The sequence below is a fragment of the Muntiacus reevesi genome, chromosome 1 (genome assembly GCF_963930625.1).
Source record: "Muntiacus reevesi chromosome 1, mMunRee1.1, whole genome shotgun sequence".
NCBI classification, from domain to species: Eukaryota; Metazoa; Chordata; class Mammalia; order Artiodactyla; family Cervidae; genus Muntiacus; species Muntiacus reevesi.
In genome coordinates this window covers 73,597,771-73,614,854 of record NC_089249.1, presented here as the reverse complement: position 1 = coordinate 73,614,854, position 17,084 = coordinate 73,597,771, and positions in this window count along the sequence as shown.

The window sequence follows — 17,084 nt, the reverse complement described above, 5'->3', positions numbered from 1 at the left end:
AATGACTTAGCCATTGCTGCTGCTGTTGTTGCTATTGTTGTTGCTTCGTTGCTAAATTGTCTCCGACTCTGTAATCTGTCGGGCTCCTCTGTACATGCATTTTTCCTGGCAAGAATGCTGGAGTGGGTTGCCATTTCCTTCTCCAGGGGATCTTCCCTCCCCAGGAATTGAACCCGTGTCTCTTGCACCTCCTGCATTGGCAGGCAGATTCTTTACTGCTGAGGCACCAGCACATAGGACATGACAAGGACTGGTCAGAACAACTAGGTCCAAGATGGCAGGAGATCCCCACCATGACAGTTCTGAGGCCACCTATAAAAGGTCAAAAAGTGAGCTGCAGCCCAATTCCTGAAAATCCCCAACCCTTCTCCCAGAATAATTGGAATAATCCTCCCACCTATTGGTCTATGAAATTACTCAGCCCATAAAAACTAACCACCCCATATTTCAAGACTCGTTTACTCTGTCTCCTTCTGAGATAGCCTACACTGTCTGTGAAGTGTGTTTCTCTCTATGTAAGTCCACTTCTTACCTGTCACTTCATCTCTGAATTCTTTCATGACAAAGCAAGAACCTCAAATTCACCTGCAGCATTGTCACTTTAAATAAGATGCAAGAGTGCAGTGTAAAGATATATATCAGCAAAGCACGTGGATATATAGTTCAGAAACACACCAGGAGGCAAAAGTCATATGGAATTGGGAATCAATCAGTTCTGTCCCCATATGCTGCTAGAGTGTGTGACCACTTCACACTTTATAACTTTGTAATTGTCATCACACCATAAAAATTCCCTGCCCTTTAGTTTTTTATTTTAACCTCTAATAGGATTTAATTAGATGTTTTCTTTCACCACTTTAGACCAAGGCCAAAATTTTACTTGAAATCTTCATAGTGAAAATAGTTAGTCTTTCTTACAAGGTTGTGTTTGAAGGTTTTCTTTTCGTTTTGACCTTGAGCTACTTATCTAGTGTTATGATATGTTGATTAGACACAGGTCTTTTCGATCAGTATCAACATCAGACATGTGCTAGGCTTGGTTCAACTTTAGGAAACCATTGGGACAACAATTTTTGATCCCACTTTGGGGTAAAATTCTCTTTTAAGTTCATGATAAAATTTTTCACTAGGAAAAACTCACTCTAATTAACCACATTAGCATAAAGTGTCTCAGTCTCAAAGACTCAAGCCCAAACTCCTCCTGGGATCCCTGTTATTCAGGAACTTCTTATTGACCTTCTTTCCCTTTTAGTCTCTTCTTTAATCGAAAACATGAGAGTAAAGATACACTGTCATCAGGAAAGATAAATCACTGTTAAATGAGAAAACTCAACACCAACGTTAAACTTAGAGAACTTAGTTCGTGTTGTCCTAAGGAAATGTTAAACTTAGGAAGACAATAAAAAAAGTAACTAATAAAAGATTAAGGAACTTAAATAACACAGAGAAAAGAATGATGGGATAGAGGTTAAAGTTTCTATATTCAGACATTCTTGGTCTCATGGGTGAAAAAGATAGAAAAATTTTTCTTCAGTCTGATTAATACCATGCATTGTTGTGACCCCTGAAAAAAGCAGGGCAGAATCAGTTCACAGTGACATGCTCCTCATGGTATGCCTTCCTGGTTTCCATCTTTCCTTTTTCATATTACTATGAGCCTTTTCACTGTTCCCATCAGGGAAGAAGAGGAAGAACTCCTGCGATCCTTAAAGATTCACAAGTTACAAGACCATCATACATGCCTGAGGGTGGGCAGCATGAATAAAATTATGTACTGATAAAACAAAATCATTACTTGTATCCTGATTATCTCTGTTTTTGGAGCAACCTGGATAGCATGAACCAAAACAACCAGCTCAAGGTTTTCCTCCCCAGACACCCTTTTATTTGGAAAGTAACTTAGGAGGCTGAAGTATAAGAGTGTGTGTGTGTGTGTGTTAGTTGCTCAGTTGTGTCTGACTTTTTGTCAGACCCCATGGATTATAGCCTGCCAGGCTCCTCTGTCCATGGGGATTCTCTCTCCAGGCAAGAATACTGGAATGAATTGCCATGCCCTCCTCCAGGGGATCTTCCCAATCCAGGGATCAAGCCCAGGTCTTCTGCATTGCAGGTGAATTCTTTACAGTCTGAGCCACCAGGGAAACCCTGTGAAGTATAAGAGAGATCCCATAAATGTGCAAATGTGTGTGTGTATGTGTGCATGTGTGTTCATCAGATGCCAGTAACTGCCAAAACAAAGGTGGCTTTGTCCCTCTCCATTGAAAATACCCTCTTTAAGAAGTGACCATTAAACTGAATGTGGTGGTGGTTTAATCACTAAATCACGCCCGACTCTTGCGATCCCATGGACTGTAGCCTGCCAGGCTCCTCTGTCCATGGGATTCTCCAGGCAAGAATACTAGAGTAGGTTGCCATTTCCTTCTCCAATTAAACTGATGTTACCTCTAAAAGTGTTCGGTCATGGAATGGCTTCAAGGACACAAAGAGAAAGTGAATGGCGTCCCTGATGTTACACAAGATAACAGGAAGTGAAGAGGGCGATTTGTCCTCAGACGCTCACCATAAAGATAACCCTTTTCCTTTCATTCAAATTAAGGAAGGAAACAATTAAAAGGTGAAATTGTTAGGTCACACCACTTAGGTCAGTCTGGATTTTACAATGAATTAAAGATTCTTGACAAAAAAGAGCAAATAATTAGCAATCCACTTCCTAGAATTTACTTTAACAAATAAAAAATGTGAATCTTTAAAGATCTAAAGAAATGACTATTCATCCTAACACAATTTTAACAGTAAAATACAAAAATATTTTCTGAACAAAACTAAGAGATTAGTCACCAGGATGGTATTGAAGAATGTAACATAGGAAAAGGTTCACCATGCTGTGCTATCTGAAAAATACTACATAATATATACAACAAGTACCAAATTTCATGAACATATGTGCAGCTGGAGTTTGTGATGGCATGTAACAGTTTTAGCCCTACCTAGGCATGAGTCAAACCCCACAGAACATGCCCCACAATCATATAGATTAGAGACTGGCTCCCATTCTCTGCCCACCTCACTTTATCAGACTGAAGCAGGCTGAAACTCTAATCTGGGGGAAGGGGAGAACACAGTGAAGAGAGCATGAGGAGTGAGAACAGAGCCCCATGCAAGTAGCTGAGAGGGGAAAGGTGCATCTTCATGTCCCTGTGTTCTCCAGGCCCAACCACAGCCCTAAGGATAGAAATAATCATAGTGTCTATGTTCAGACTGAGATACTAAGGCGTAAAGAGGATAGTTTACTTTCCTGAGGTTACAATGAGAAGGGTGTAAGAATTTGATCCTAGATAATCATTCTCTAAAGTCTAAAATTTTAACCAAATACCAATTTGCTTCTGCATAAATAAATTACTGGAAAGACATTAACACACACACATACATTCACATGCATAGTTTCATGACATTTACAAATGATGATTGATGGCATACATAATTCCACAAGGTCTAACATGTTATTTCAATTCACCTCCTTGGCTATCACTTCCATTCAGTTCAGTCACCCAGTCATGTCTGACTCTTTGCAACCCCATGGACTGCAGCACGCCAGGCCTCCCTGTCCATCACCAACTCCTAGAGCTTTCTCAAACTCATGACCAATGAGTTGGTGATGCCATACAACCATCTCATCCTCTGTTATCCCCTTCTCCCTCTGCCTTCAGTCTTTTCCAGAATCAGGGTCTTTTCCTGTGAGTCAGTTCTTTGCATTAGGTGGACAAAGTATTGGAGCTTCAGTTTCAGCATCAGTCCTTCCGATGAATATTCAGGACTGATTTCCTTTAGGATTGACTGGTTTGATCTTCTTGCAGTCCAAGGGACCCTCAAGAGTCTTCTCCAACACCACAGTTCAAAAGCATTGATTCTTCGGCACTCCAACGTCTTTATGGTCCAACTCTCACATCCATACATGACTACTGGAAAAACCATAGCTTTGTCCATATGGACCTTTTTCAGCAACGTAATATCTCTGCTCTTTAATATGCTGCTAGGTTGGTCATAGGTTTTCTTCCAAGGAGCAAGTGTCTTTTAATTTCATGGCTGTAGTCACCACCTGCCATGATTTTGGAGCCCAAGAAAATAAAGTCTATCACTGTTTCCATTGTTTCCACATATAATTGCCATGAAGTGATGGGACTGGATGCCATGATCTTCGCTTTTGAATGTTGAGTTATAAGTCAGCCTTTTCACTCTCCTCTTTCACTTTCATCAAGAGGCTTTTTAGTTCCTCTTTGCTTTCTATATATAATATTAAAGGATATTCAAATGTCCTCAGGGTCAGTGGAGGTATGCAGCCAGATACACTAGATTCTAGGGAGGGTGAATGACTTTAATATTTGCTAATTAAAATACACTTGCTTCTTAGAAAGAAAATGATGACAAACCTAGACAGTGTGTTAAAAAGCAGAGATATCACTGCTGACAAATGTCCATATTGTCAAAGCTATAGTTTTTCCAGTAGTCATGTACAGATGTTAGAGTTGGACCATGAAGAAGGCTGAGCACTGAAGAATTGATGCTTTTGAACTGTGGTGCTGGAGAAGACTCTTGAGAGTCCCTTGGACAGCAAGGAGACCAAACCAGTCAATCCTAAAGGAAATCAGTCCTGAAAATTCATTGGAAAAACTGTTGCTAGAGCTAAAGTCCCAGTACTTTGACCACTTGATTCAACGAGTTGACTTGTTGGAAAAGACCCTGATGCTGGGAAAGATTGGAGATAAAAGGAGAAGAGGGTGGCAGAGGATGAGTTGTTTAGATAGCAATACCAACTCAACGGACATGAATTTCAGCAAATTCCTTTAGATAATGGAGGACTGAGAAGCCTGGTGATCTACAGAACATGGGGTCACAGAGTCAGACATGACTTAGCAACTAAACAACCATAACAACAACAGATTACCTGGAAAGAATAAGTTGATAATATTTATTGGTGGATTTGTAGCTGCTTTAAAAGGTGAATCTCTAGAGTTTTGATTTGTGAACAGAATTTAGTTGGAAGAACAATCTGGAGAGACATGCCTCAGGATTCTGTTCTGCAGTGCTTTTTTATCATTCATTTGGAAGCAGAGAAAATACTAGATTTGTTGAAAGCACAAAGAATCAAGGGAAAGGTTACATCTATTGGTTAACATAATAGGTATCTTACATAGCCTAAAAGAAAGAAAGTGAAAGTTGCTCAGTAGTGTCCAACTCTTTGCAATCTCATGGACTATATAGTCCCTGGAATTCTCCAGGCCAGAATACTGGAATGGGTAGCTTTTCCCTTCTCCAGAGGATCTTCCCAACCCAGGAGTCAAACCCAGGTCTCCTGTACTGCAGGCGGATTCTTTACCAGTTGAGGCACAAGGGAAGCCCAAGAATAATGGAGTGGGTAGCCTATCCCTTCTCCAGTGGATCTTTCAAACCAAGGAGTCGAACTGGGGTCTCCTGCATTGCAGGCAGATTCTTTACCACCTGAGCTATCAGACAACCAGAAAAATATGCACAATAAATGTTCAAAGTCAATTTTCATAAATTTAAGCTTTGGAATATATAGAGAAAACATCAAATGTATAAATGTATATTTGACAGGGGGGAACTACGTTAATAGTCATTCTCATAGTTTCATATGAAATGAAAAAACATTATATATAAATCAGCTTCAGGTGGATCAAAAACTTAAATGAGAAAGAAAATATTATTAAAGCTCTAAGAACACATATAACAATAAATTCATTACAAAGGAGTTGTAAAAGGTACAGAATGAAAATCATGAGAGAAAAAGTTGACAAAGTACATTGTATTAAAACTGAGACCTTCTGTTGACTAAAACATCAGAGAAAGTGGGAAAACAAGCTAAAAACTGGGAGAAGATGTACAAAGGCCCATATAACCAACAGAAGTTTAATCCAGGATAATTAAAGACGTTCTATAAACCTGTAAGAAATAGACAAGCAACCCAGTAGATACATGAGCACAGGTTAGAGCAGCACTTTATGTGTGAAAAAAACTGATACATGAAGAAGGTGCTTGAATTTATCAGTGGTAACCAGAGAAATGAAAACAAGCCCCAGAGGCGCTGCTTCACCACCACCAGAAGAGCAAGTGTGGAAATCACAAACGCAAACACTAGTGAGGACACGGATAAGTGGGAAGTGGCGCTAGTGGTAAAGAACCCACCTGCCAATGCAGGAGACATGAGACACGGGTTCCGTCCCTGGGTGGGGAAGATCCCCTGGAGAAGGCAATGGCAAGCCACTCCAGTATTCTTGCTTCAAGAATCCCAGGTACAGAGGAGCCTGATGGGCTACAATCCATTGGGTTACAAATAGTTGGACACAACTGAGCGACTAACACTTCTATTTTTACAGTCTTTTTGAAATTATTCATTTATTTATTTATTGTTTTGCGCCATGCCACACGGCCTGGGGGACTTTTAGTTCCCCAGCTAGGGATTAAACCCACACTCCCTGCATTGGAAGTCTTAACCACTGGACCTCCAGGGAAGTCCTCTGGAATGTAGTTTTATTCACTGTAAAAACATAAAGAGGTATAAGGTGTTTGGATCATAATGTGACATTAGCATTATTTTTGACGATACATATGTCCTATGATACAGCACGCCCCATGTTAGATAAACGTTTTAGGAGCACTGTTTGTTAAAGCAAAAAGAAAAAATAAAAAGAAGTAAAGAAATAAAAAGTGACCAACTGTAAAATGGGTGAATAAATCGTTGCGCATTCACATAGTGGAATATTACACAGCTTCAAAAGTGAACTACAGTTAAAATAATAACATGAAAGAATCTTAGCAAGTTGCGGAATATACATAATATGATTTCACGTATTTAAAGCATAAAATGTACACATTAAACAATTATTATTTATTGGTATAAAACTTAAGAGAAGCAAAGGGATAAAACCCCCAAATTCAGAAGAGTAGTTACTTCAGGGGAGTGACAATTGGATGGGACTGGAGAGGTACATGGGGGTTTTGGAAATGATGATCGTATTCCATTTCATAAATTAAGTGGGTGGTAGGTACACAGGTATTTGCTGTGCTTTTATATGTCTGCATCTTAAACATGTGCTTATAAATATTATTTTGTGTATCTATGCAATAGTTAATTTCAAGACATCAAGTGGTCTTAGTGAATTTTTTTTCTATTTGGTATGGGTAATTTGGCACACCTTGAAGCTCTTTTACAATTGTTTATGGTGTTTTATAGTTTTAAAATAATTTTTCCAAAATTGAGGATTTTAGTCTACTTTTTCGTTTTGTGTGTCTAATTTATTTTCAGTCTTATTCTCGTTCTAGGCTGCTTATGCTATCAAAAAAGATAAAAGAAACTGACTATAAAAATATACATTTTACTATTTCTTTCATTAAGCTCCAGTTGTTTTATCTTTTTGTTACTGTGATAGAACAATTTAAGTCATTACTGAAACATCAGAAAATGTAGCCAACCAAAAGTAGGCCAAAAAAAAAAACCTCATAAACCCAGAGAGCTAAGCACTCCTGACACTTCTGTGAAAATTCTTCCAGATCACTTTCCTTGCTGGCTTTGAGTTACAACAATAATGGAAAGAGTAGTACTTTGTTATGCATGCTTCATAATCTACCATAATTTAGTCAATCTACATTAGAGAGCAGAAAAACTATGAATCCTTCCCTCAAGGCAGTAAAAATCACAGAGGCTGGATGAAGAACAGAGTTCATTATATGAGTGTCAGCTCCGATCAGATCAGTTAGGTGTCGGTGGTGGTGTGAGCTCTGTTTTGAGGGACTTTACGCGAATGGAGCTGAGCTGTGAATTCTGCCTGTGCCAAGAGCTGAGGAAGAAAGGAGGAAGACGCACCCACGCCCAGGGCCTGCCAGCCCGGCCTACAGGGCCTCTGCTTACGTGACAGTTTTCTTGGCCATCTCTATTTTCCCAATCAGGTGCTCTAGAATGATCTCTACTATATTCTGCACCTTTCCTTGTCTTCCTCTTTAACAGCCTGTATTGAAAGTTACCTAGCTTACTGGGTGTAATGTTGAAAGTGTATGCAACTTGAGATCTTAAGGCACCACACTTTCTTTAAAGTAGAAAAGTTATGCTTAATGGATGATGGAAATCTATAATGACTAGATGCACTGAAAATTCTCATAACTTAATTGGCATATCATACATTGTGTACTAACAAGAATTCCCTACAAAGGAGGTAGGAACACTGAAAGGAAAACTTTAAGCTTCAATTTGTACTTTATTCTGAAACTGTAGGTGTTCATTTTCAGGTCAAGGCTATTATGATAATAAAGTGAAACAAAGTATAAAGTGATGGTAAAGTTAAAGTGGTGTGAGTTCAGTCAATGTCAGCTATACTGTGTATATCAGGGGAATGATAATCAAGTATCTAATAAATAAATTACCATTTATTTTTATTTTTAAAAAATTAACAGATTTTGATGTTATTTATCCAGTCTTCTTTTCCACCTTTAAGAGACATTTTAAAACTACTGCTTCCTAAGACAGCCTCTCTAAAATTTTCTGACTTCTATGGCCTACAAATGGGCTTCCCAGGTGGCGCTAGTGGCAGAGAACCTGCCTGCCAGTGCAGGAGACATGAGAGACACGGGTTCGATCCCTGCGTTGGGAAGATCCCCCGGAGAAGGGAATTGCAATCCACTCCAGTATTCTTGCTTGGAGAATCCGAATCCCATGGACAGAGGAGCCTGCTGGGCTACAGTCCGTAGGGTCGCAGAGTCAGACATGACTGAAGCGACTTAATACACACGCATGCATGGATGCTAGTACCTCGAAGTAGGACTCCAATCAGAACAGCAAGCGGACTCTCAGGCAGACAGGTCCTGGCGACAGAGTACTACTCACTAAATTGTCACAGCTGGAACCAGCCAAGAATGCACGGAACTCTTTGTAGGTATTAGCAGCCATGAGAGTGGAGGTATATATAAATGTGCTGGTTGAAGGTTTCACCTCCTGGAGGGTCTATAAAGGTCATGCATTGGCCTTTAGTCAAACACACACACACACACACACACACACACACACACACACACACACACACACACACACACACACACACACACACACACACCACTGCCTCTCTTCATCCTTGAATCCCTTTCCTACGTGTGATTTCGAAGACGTCGTGTTGTTCTAGGACTGAAGCAACTCTAAGACACTGCAAACTTGGAACTGCAGGAAAGCTGCCAGGCCTCTCACACTCCAAAAGCAAAAATCCTTGAACTACAGGATGTAGAAACGTGAAAATTCTCCCCGATTCTTAGGCAAACCACTAAATCTTATAGCTGTGTTATCTCTGAGAGTTGGCATTTTTTAAAGGTCACTGTGCTGATATTTTAGATTCTTGGGCACCCAACCTGATGAAGTCTGTTACACTTTACAAAGCCCTTTCAAATACATAGTACATGTAATTTTAATAGCCAAATGAGGTGAGTGATATTTTCCCAGGACTCCATAAGTGAGAACACGGAAGTATAGAGAGACACAAATGATTATACAAGAGGCAATACAGGTGAGAGTGGATTCTGAAACTGAGGGCTTGTGTTCAAACCCTCCTTTGCCCACTGAACTGAGTAACACTGGCCAAGTCACTAATCCTATGCTTTAACTTTCTTGTCTCTAGAGTAGAGATATTAGTAGTACTTGGTTATCACATAAACCAATGCATAGAAAACAGGTTAGTGCTTGTTATATGACACAAATTGTTAGCCCACATCACTAAATTGGCAAATCAATTTCAGACCTCAAGAATCGCAGGTGTGGGACTTTCCTCGTGGTCCAGTGATTAAGAATCCACCTTCCAATGCAGGGGATGCGGGTTCAATCCCTGGTTGGGGAACTAAGATCGTACATGCTGTGGGGCAGAGAAGCGCACGTACACAACTAAGCACCCTGCATGCCACAAGGAAGACCTAGAGCGGCCAAAATTTAAAAGTAATAATTAAAAATCAAAAGAGTAAATATTTATTTAAAGAGAAGAAGAGCAAGTGCTACAACCACTCACTCATAAAAGAGAAATAAAAGATACTCACTTCGTTCTGAGGTAGTCTTTCATTCCCAGGAGGGATCACCTTCATTTTTCTGATTTCGTGGATTTTCAGACTATTTATGAAAATACATCTGTTAAAAATCTCTATGGTCTAGTTCAGCACTGAGACAGAATAAGCAATTCTAGCACAAATCCAGCTACCTGAAGCCTAGCCACCATTGCTAGCTCACTTTTGAAGACCTTTCATACACACAATAGTAAGAACTTAATCTCTTAAAATCATCAGCACAGATATTCAAGCCTTTCTGAAACACAGTTTTCTCACATTCCCCCACCCCACTCTCAACATAGAAGGCATCAACCTCCAAGTGACACACAATCTAGATTATATGCCCTTTTATTGAGTGCTTGTAACAGAAAATGAGGCAAATATAGTCCCTCAGCTCATAAAGTTTAAAATTTAGAGTCGTATGTGCTCTCCAACGTGGTTGCCATGAAGCATGTATGACTATTTAAATTTAAAATTGTTTAAAATAAAATAAAAGTGTATTTCTTGAGCCACAGTAGCCACATTTTTTTTGGCCATGCCGTGCAGCTTGTGGGATCTAGTTTTCCAACCAGGGGTCAAACCCAGACCCTCAGCAGTGAAAGCTCAGAGTCAGAATCGCTGGACCAACATGGAAGTCCTTAGCCACTTTTTAAGTGTTCAGTAGTCACATGTGCTTAGTAGCTACTGCACTGGAAAGCACAGAGATAGACTACAGACGATTCCTATCCTTGTGAAAAGTCCTACTGGAAGGACTGAACAGGCAAAGGGAATATGGCACAGAAAATGCTATGACATAGAAACAGGATACTAAGGGGAAAATGTCTAACTCTGATAGGAAATAGGGATGCTGGAACAATTTTTAGAGATAGTGACATCCAAGCTGAGACATGTTCATCTATTCAACAAGCATCTATCAAGCACCAGGAGTAGAGGAACATGTAATATAAACAGAGACTCTTTTTCACAGAACCTTAATGAAGACAATGAGTAAACAAATATATTATCCAAATAATTTCTGTCTGTGACACATGGTATGCAGGGAAAAAAAAAACAGGATAATGAAGAGAGGATACTTCAGTTTGTTGAGAAGTGAAAATCCAGTTGTTTGAGAAACTTAAATACATCATGTTGTGTGATCTTTTTTCACCAGTACTCAGCAACCCAAGAGTGGGTTCAAAAAAAGCAGACAGCTGGGATATTGCAGCACAGGATGATTGAACAATAGAATTCAGGATAAAGGGAAGAGTTGTTGAAGTTTCTGACCATGCAATTCAAGTTTAATAGAAAAGCAGGGAAACGGCTTCCTTGGTAAAGATTCTTGATATAGAATATGCCTGTCCTGTACTGTGGAGCCCACGCAACAAGAGAAGACCATGCACTGCAGGAGTGGGCCCTACTCATCATAACTAGAAAAGAAGGCCATGTGCAATAAAGGCCCAGCACAACCAAAAATTCAAAAAAAGGAAAAAGCATTGAAGAGGTGGGACTAATAGACACTGAGAAAATAGGTCCAAAATTGGAGATCTGGATGAATCAGGAGACAGAGGGCAGGGACGATTGGGTGACAGTGTTTCAAGGATAGAGAGACATCAAGTTGTGATCAGAAGAAAATGTTTAAATTTTACTATTCAGAGAAAAAAAAGGTCTCTATAAGAGTGGCCATGAGACTAGATGGACACAATGGAATAGAGGTGAAAGATGACATAGGTGAAATACATAGAATCCAAAACTCTGACTCACCTTGACCACAGCTTACAACCATGTTTCATGAGGTTGTCATAGACCTGCTTTGGCTTTGTTTCTCCTCCACAAAACTGCTAAATCTCCTATATCACTCTGTATCTGATTATATTAACTGCTTTTCTTTTTTTCAAATGATCTGCTTGAATCAAGAGCAAGGACAAAATACACACACTCACACACACACTCACACACACACTCACACACACACACACAGAATAAGGACACAATCACACCTGACTGGTGCACTAGGTCCTCATGGCATGTTCTACACTGACTTTCCTTAGTGAAGGACTTCCTACAGCTCTAGGCTCCTCCCACTTTCCCTAGAAAAGTCAGAGGATCACTTAATCTTAGCCTCATGTGCCTTAAGTAGAATTCTAACCTGGCAACCCATAAGTACAACTTTAGAGAAAAGGTTAAGCTGAACTAAGGGAGACTGATTTAAGAAATGGCAAAGAAGTACACACGTCTCAACTGATATCCCCACCAGTGGGGACATTTACACATTGACCTTAATAATTGCCTTCTTTGGGCTTAAAAAACAAGAGCAGAGTGTAACACTTACTCCCAGTTTTAACTATTTATATTGACTTCTACCATGGAACCACACCCTGCAATCAAATTATGAATACTTACCACATGTCCACAATATATAAAAAGTGAATTTGTAGATGTGTGTGTGTGTGTGTGCTAATTCACTTCAGTCATGTCCGAGTCAGTGCAACCCGATGGACTGTAGCCAGCCAGGCTCCTCTGTCCATGGGATTCTCCAGACAAGAATACTGGAGTGGGTTGCCATGTCCTCCTCCAAGGGATCTTTCTTACCCAGGAATCGAACCCATGTCTCTTATATCTCCTGCATTAGCAGGCAGTTCTTTACCACTAGTGCCACCTGGAAAGTCCCAAATTGATAGATAAAATCTGGCAAAAGTTAAAATGCATCACTCTAGGTAAACTTTTTACAGAAACATAGACTGTCCTCTCTCCATCTTATAATGTCTGAGATACTCCTACTTACCCCTGTGAACCCCACTTAATTGACTCTCCATGTTCATTAAGCCTTTCCAAACCTTCCCCCATCTTTCTGCATAAAACATTCTCACCGTCAGGCCACCGTTGTTTGTTTCTACTGCCATTTGTTTTCTAATCTGTTTCCCATTATAAACCACATATTTCTTGAAACAAAAAACATTTTATTCACCTTTGTTTTCCTGATAACTAAAGCATTAGGTAATGCCTAATACAAGAATATGCTTAATGAAGGTGTAAGGGAGGAAAGAAGAAAAGGGAAAGAGAGAAGAAGGAATATATGAATTAGGAAGGAGAATAACACTGAGGCTAGAGATAACTTGCATGTTCCTGTAACCAAAGGGCGAGGCAGGGATAAGCAGAAATGTGACTGTAAGGCCCTTCCTGAAGCTAAGCTTGTGTTCATGCCTAAGCTCTAGATCAGTATAGAATACTTCTTTACAACAATCAGTCAGGAGACATGCATTCTTCTTCATAGGTTTTAGCTATAGAGAAGGCAGGGTGCGTAGTACAGACGGGGCTGAAGTCGATGACCTGGTTCTTGGCTCTCTGGCCCTGCCTGAGCTCCTTCACCCCTCTGAATCTGAGTCAGGCTGTTAACATCTACTCTATGACCCATGCTCAAGTGAGGTAACTGAACTGAAATATTCATAAAATCTAAAGGGCACTGGAAATGGATGAGATCCCTGACTCTGTCATCACTTGGTTTCCAAGCCTAAATTGCCCCAGGCCAAAGTGTATTATGGCTGTCGTAGGCTATCTCATGCACATGCAGCAGAGGGTCTGGAGTTTGCTTTTGTTATACATTAGCTACAGAATATCACATATACTCACGTTTTTACCATATTTTCTTTTCCCAGTCTACAGTGTTGGGCTTATGACAATCATCGGCTTAGTGTCCACCTCAGAGGGACTGTCCGTCACTGCATCAAGCTTGCCCTGATCAGTCTGGAGACAGAGCCATCTCTCTCTGCCTCACCAAGTTCAGAATTGGAGAAGACATGATGGAGGCAAGTTTGCTTAGTTCATAACTTCGTGGTTCTGGGCCTGCCCAAGTGAGTAAGGTGACTGTACTAACATTTTCTAGAGTTCTAACTTAGTGTCCCCCGCCCCCCGACTAAAATGTGACAGAAGACGAAGTCACCCCTAAACCTTCCCCTTTCGTTTGCCTTACAGATATTTTTCTTCTCTTGGCTGCAGAGAGGCAAAAATGTCTTCTCTGAAGGTCAGTTCTGAAACATGAAAGGAAATTCTAGATGTAGCTTTCACTTTTCCATTTCTTACCAATCATCTCCCTCTCCCAAATTCGCCCACACAAAAACCAAGAGGATGCAAAGGAGCTATTTTGAAATCCAATTAAGCAATGGGGGTCTGACATGAAATCTAGCTATTATTCTAGCTATTACTTCCCCCTACAGTTGGTAAAAGATGGTCTTACTTTTTCCTGAATTTTCTTAGATATTAAGCAGAGCAGAAAAAAACCTACGTGTTCTTTTTGTTTCATAAAATTTCTCACCTTTCCCCAAGTAGGATGTAGGATCTGTGCTATTCAGGGCATTTGAATGTCAATGCTAAATATGAAGATTATGGGCTGAATGTCATAAGATCTAAAAAGCTGAGAAGGAGAAGATGGAAAGAAATTACCACAGTGGCAGGGAGTCTTCTCTGGCAAGGAGAATAGATTTTGTTTGGGGGTGCTTTTTTTTAAAATCTGAGAAACAATTTCTTGTTATAATGAACCACAAATAAGACTCCACTGAAACTAGGGAGGTTGACAGAATATGGTTGAACTTAATTAAATCTTCAAGGGAAATGAGAGTCAATCAAACAAAATCAATGAATGGAGAAGCCGGAGATTTGGGATAAACATAAGGGTAACAGCATTTCATCATGGGTATGGTAAAGAATCTGCCTGCCAGTGCAAGAGACATAGGAGATGCAGGTTCGATCCCTAGGTCAGGAAGATCCCCGAGCAGAGGAAGTGGCAACCCAATCCAGTATTCTTGCTTGGATAATCCCTAGGATGGAGGGGCCTGGCAGACTGTAGTCTGTGGGGTGGCAAAGTGTCAGACACAATTGAGTGACTGAGCACACACACACACACACCCTCTGACCCCTCCCATCAGGTATTGGCCATTGTTTTTCAGCCCTGTCTCTTTTGAAGTATCAAAAAAAAAAATGGCTTTTCCCTCTTTTTTACCCAAAAGTACCCCTTTGGACACAATGCAAAGCCAAGAGGAAACAAGAGGAAATTTTTTAAATGTCTTTCTAGGATAGAAAGTGCACTTACTCCACCCAGTGTACGGCTTACGTCGTGTAAGTGTACATGGTAATAACTTTAATCAAATCAGAGTTGCTACCATGTTAGATGACCCTGCAGCTGTGTCAATGTTCCTAAATTACTATATAAAACATCAACATGGGAGAATCCAGTTTTTAACTCTAGGTTTTCAAAACATTTTAAAAAGGCTGTTAAACATGACATAGAACAGATCCATAGCTCAGAAACCTAGACACTAGAGAGGAACATTGATGGGCTCTTTCTGGAACTGTCTCCCCTAACAGTCAAAGTCACATGGTGCTGTGATTAGGGGCATGGGATCCAGAGCCACTCTGCTCAAAACAGCAGCTACAACCACAGCAGCGAAGGAGCATTTAAAATGTGCCACAGAGGAATGAATTTTACACTGTATTTATGTTAATTTAAAAATTCATATTCCGTTCAGTTATTGGAAAACTTAAGATTGAAATAACTCAGATATGTAAATCTACTTTTCAGCTATACATTGTATGAAATATAAGCGCAAGTTAAGTATTTCTGATGAAAATTTAGCATCCAAGTCAAGATGTGCTATAAGACCAAGTGCAGTGCTTCCCTGGTGGTCTAGTGGTTAAGAACCTGCCTTGCAAATCAAGGGACATCAATTCAGTCCCTGGTCCAGAAAGATCCCACATGCCACAAAGCAACAAGCCCATGAGCCGCCCTACTGATCTCATGTGCTGCCAACTACCGAAGCCTGTGCCTAGAGCCAGGACTCCGCAATATAGAAGCCACCGCAATGAAAAGCAGCCTCCACCTGCTGCAATTAGAGAAAGCCTGCATGCAGCAACAAAGACCCACCACAGCCAAAAAACAAATAAATAAATCTTTTTTTAAAAAAAGTAAAGCACATGCCATATTTGGAAAACTTAGTACAAAAGATGTGAAATTTGTATTAATTTTACAGTGATTACATGGTGATGTGTGAATACATGGGCTATACTCAGTTAAATCAAACACATTATTAAAATTTACTTCATTTCTTTCTTTCTTTTTACTTTTTTAATGTCGCTACTAGAAAATTTAAAATTACATGTGTCTCATATTATCTCTACTGGACAGCACTTTTATGGAGTATGGACATAAATTCAAATTTTATTTCTTCCACTTTCTATCTATGAAATGAGCTCAAATGTGCTTCAGAACCATTTATAAAAAATAGGCTGCTAACTGCTACATAGAAATGATATGAGATGCAAGTGAATTAACATATGTAATACACTTAGAATAGCTCACAATACATGGTATGCTTGGTATATAGTAACTATTATTCCTATTATTATGCCTGTAGTTGTTACAGTGGTGAGAGCAGAAAAAAACTGGGAAGAGACTATGAAATATCATGAAGAAAGTCTTTTCCGGTCTCTTATGAAAGCCTTGTATAAAATGTCCATTTGGATCTGGGTGAAAAATGCCCATGGCCTGGATCTCATGGAGTCCAGCGGCACATTAGGACCTGAGCACATCCTCTCACAAGCTATGGGTTATGACGTTCTCTGTCTCTTGTCTACTTCCCCCCAGATGCCAAAAGACGCAACAAATCGAAGTGTGCTGATAAAACTTAGAAAGGGATATTAGAAAATATGTGTCACTAAACTAGGAGTGTGAAGGCACTTTGCCACTTAACCACTCTGCCACTAAATTAGCCATCTATCTTTCAGAAAGGCATTAATTTCTGCGGGCTCTGTTTCCTCATAAATTAAGTTGGGATAATAGGAAGTGTTTTTGTGAGGATTAAATAAGATAGTAAGATTGAGAGAGCTCTATAAACCACAGAGTATTATGCCAATATCAATTTCTTTTTACTTTCATAATCATTTCTGCAGAATTAGCCTTTCTCTTAGATAAAACAAATAGTTGCTTCCATGAGATTATTTCTAAGGATCCTGAAGACCTACCCGTCTTC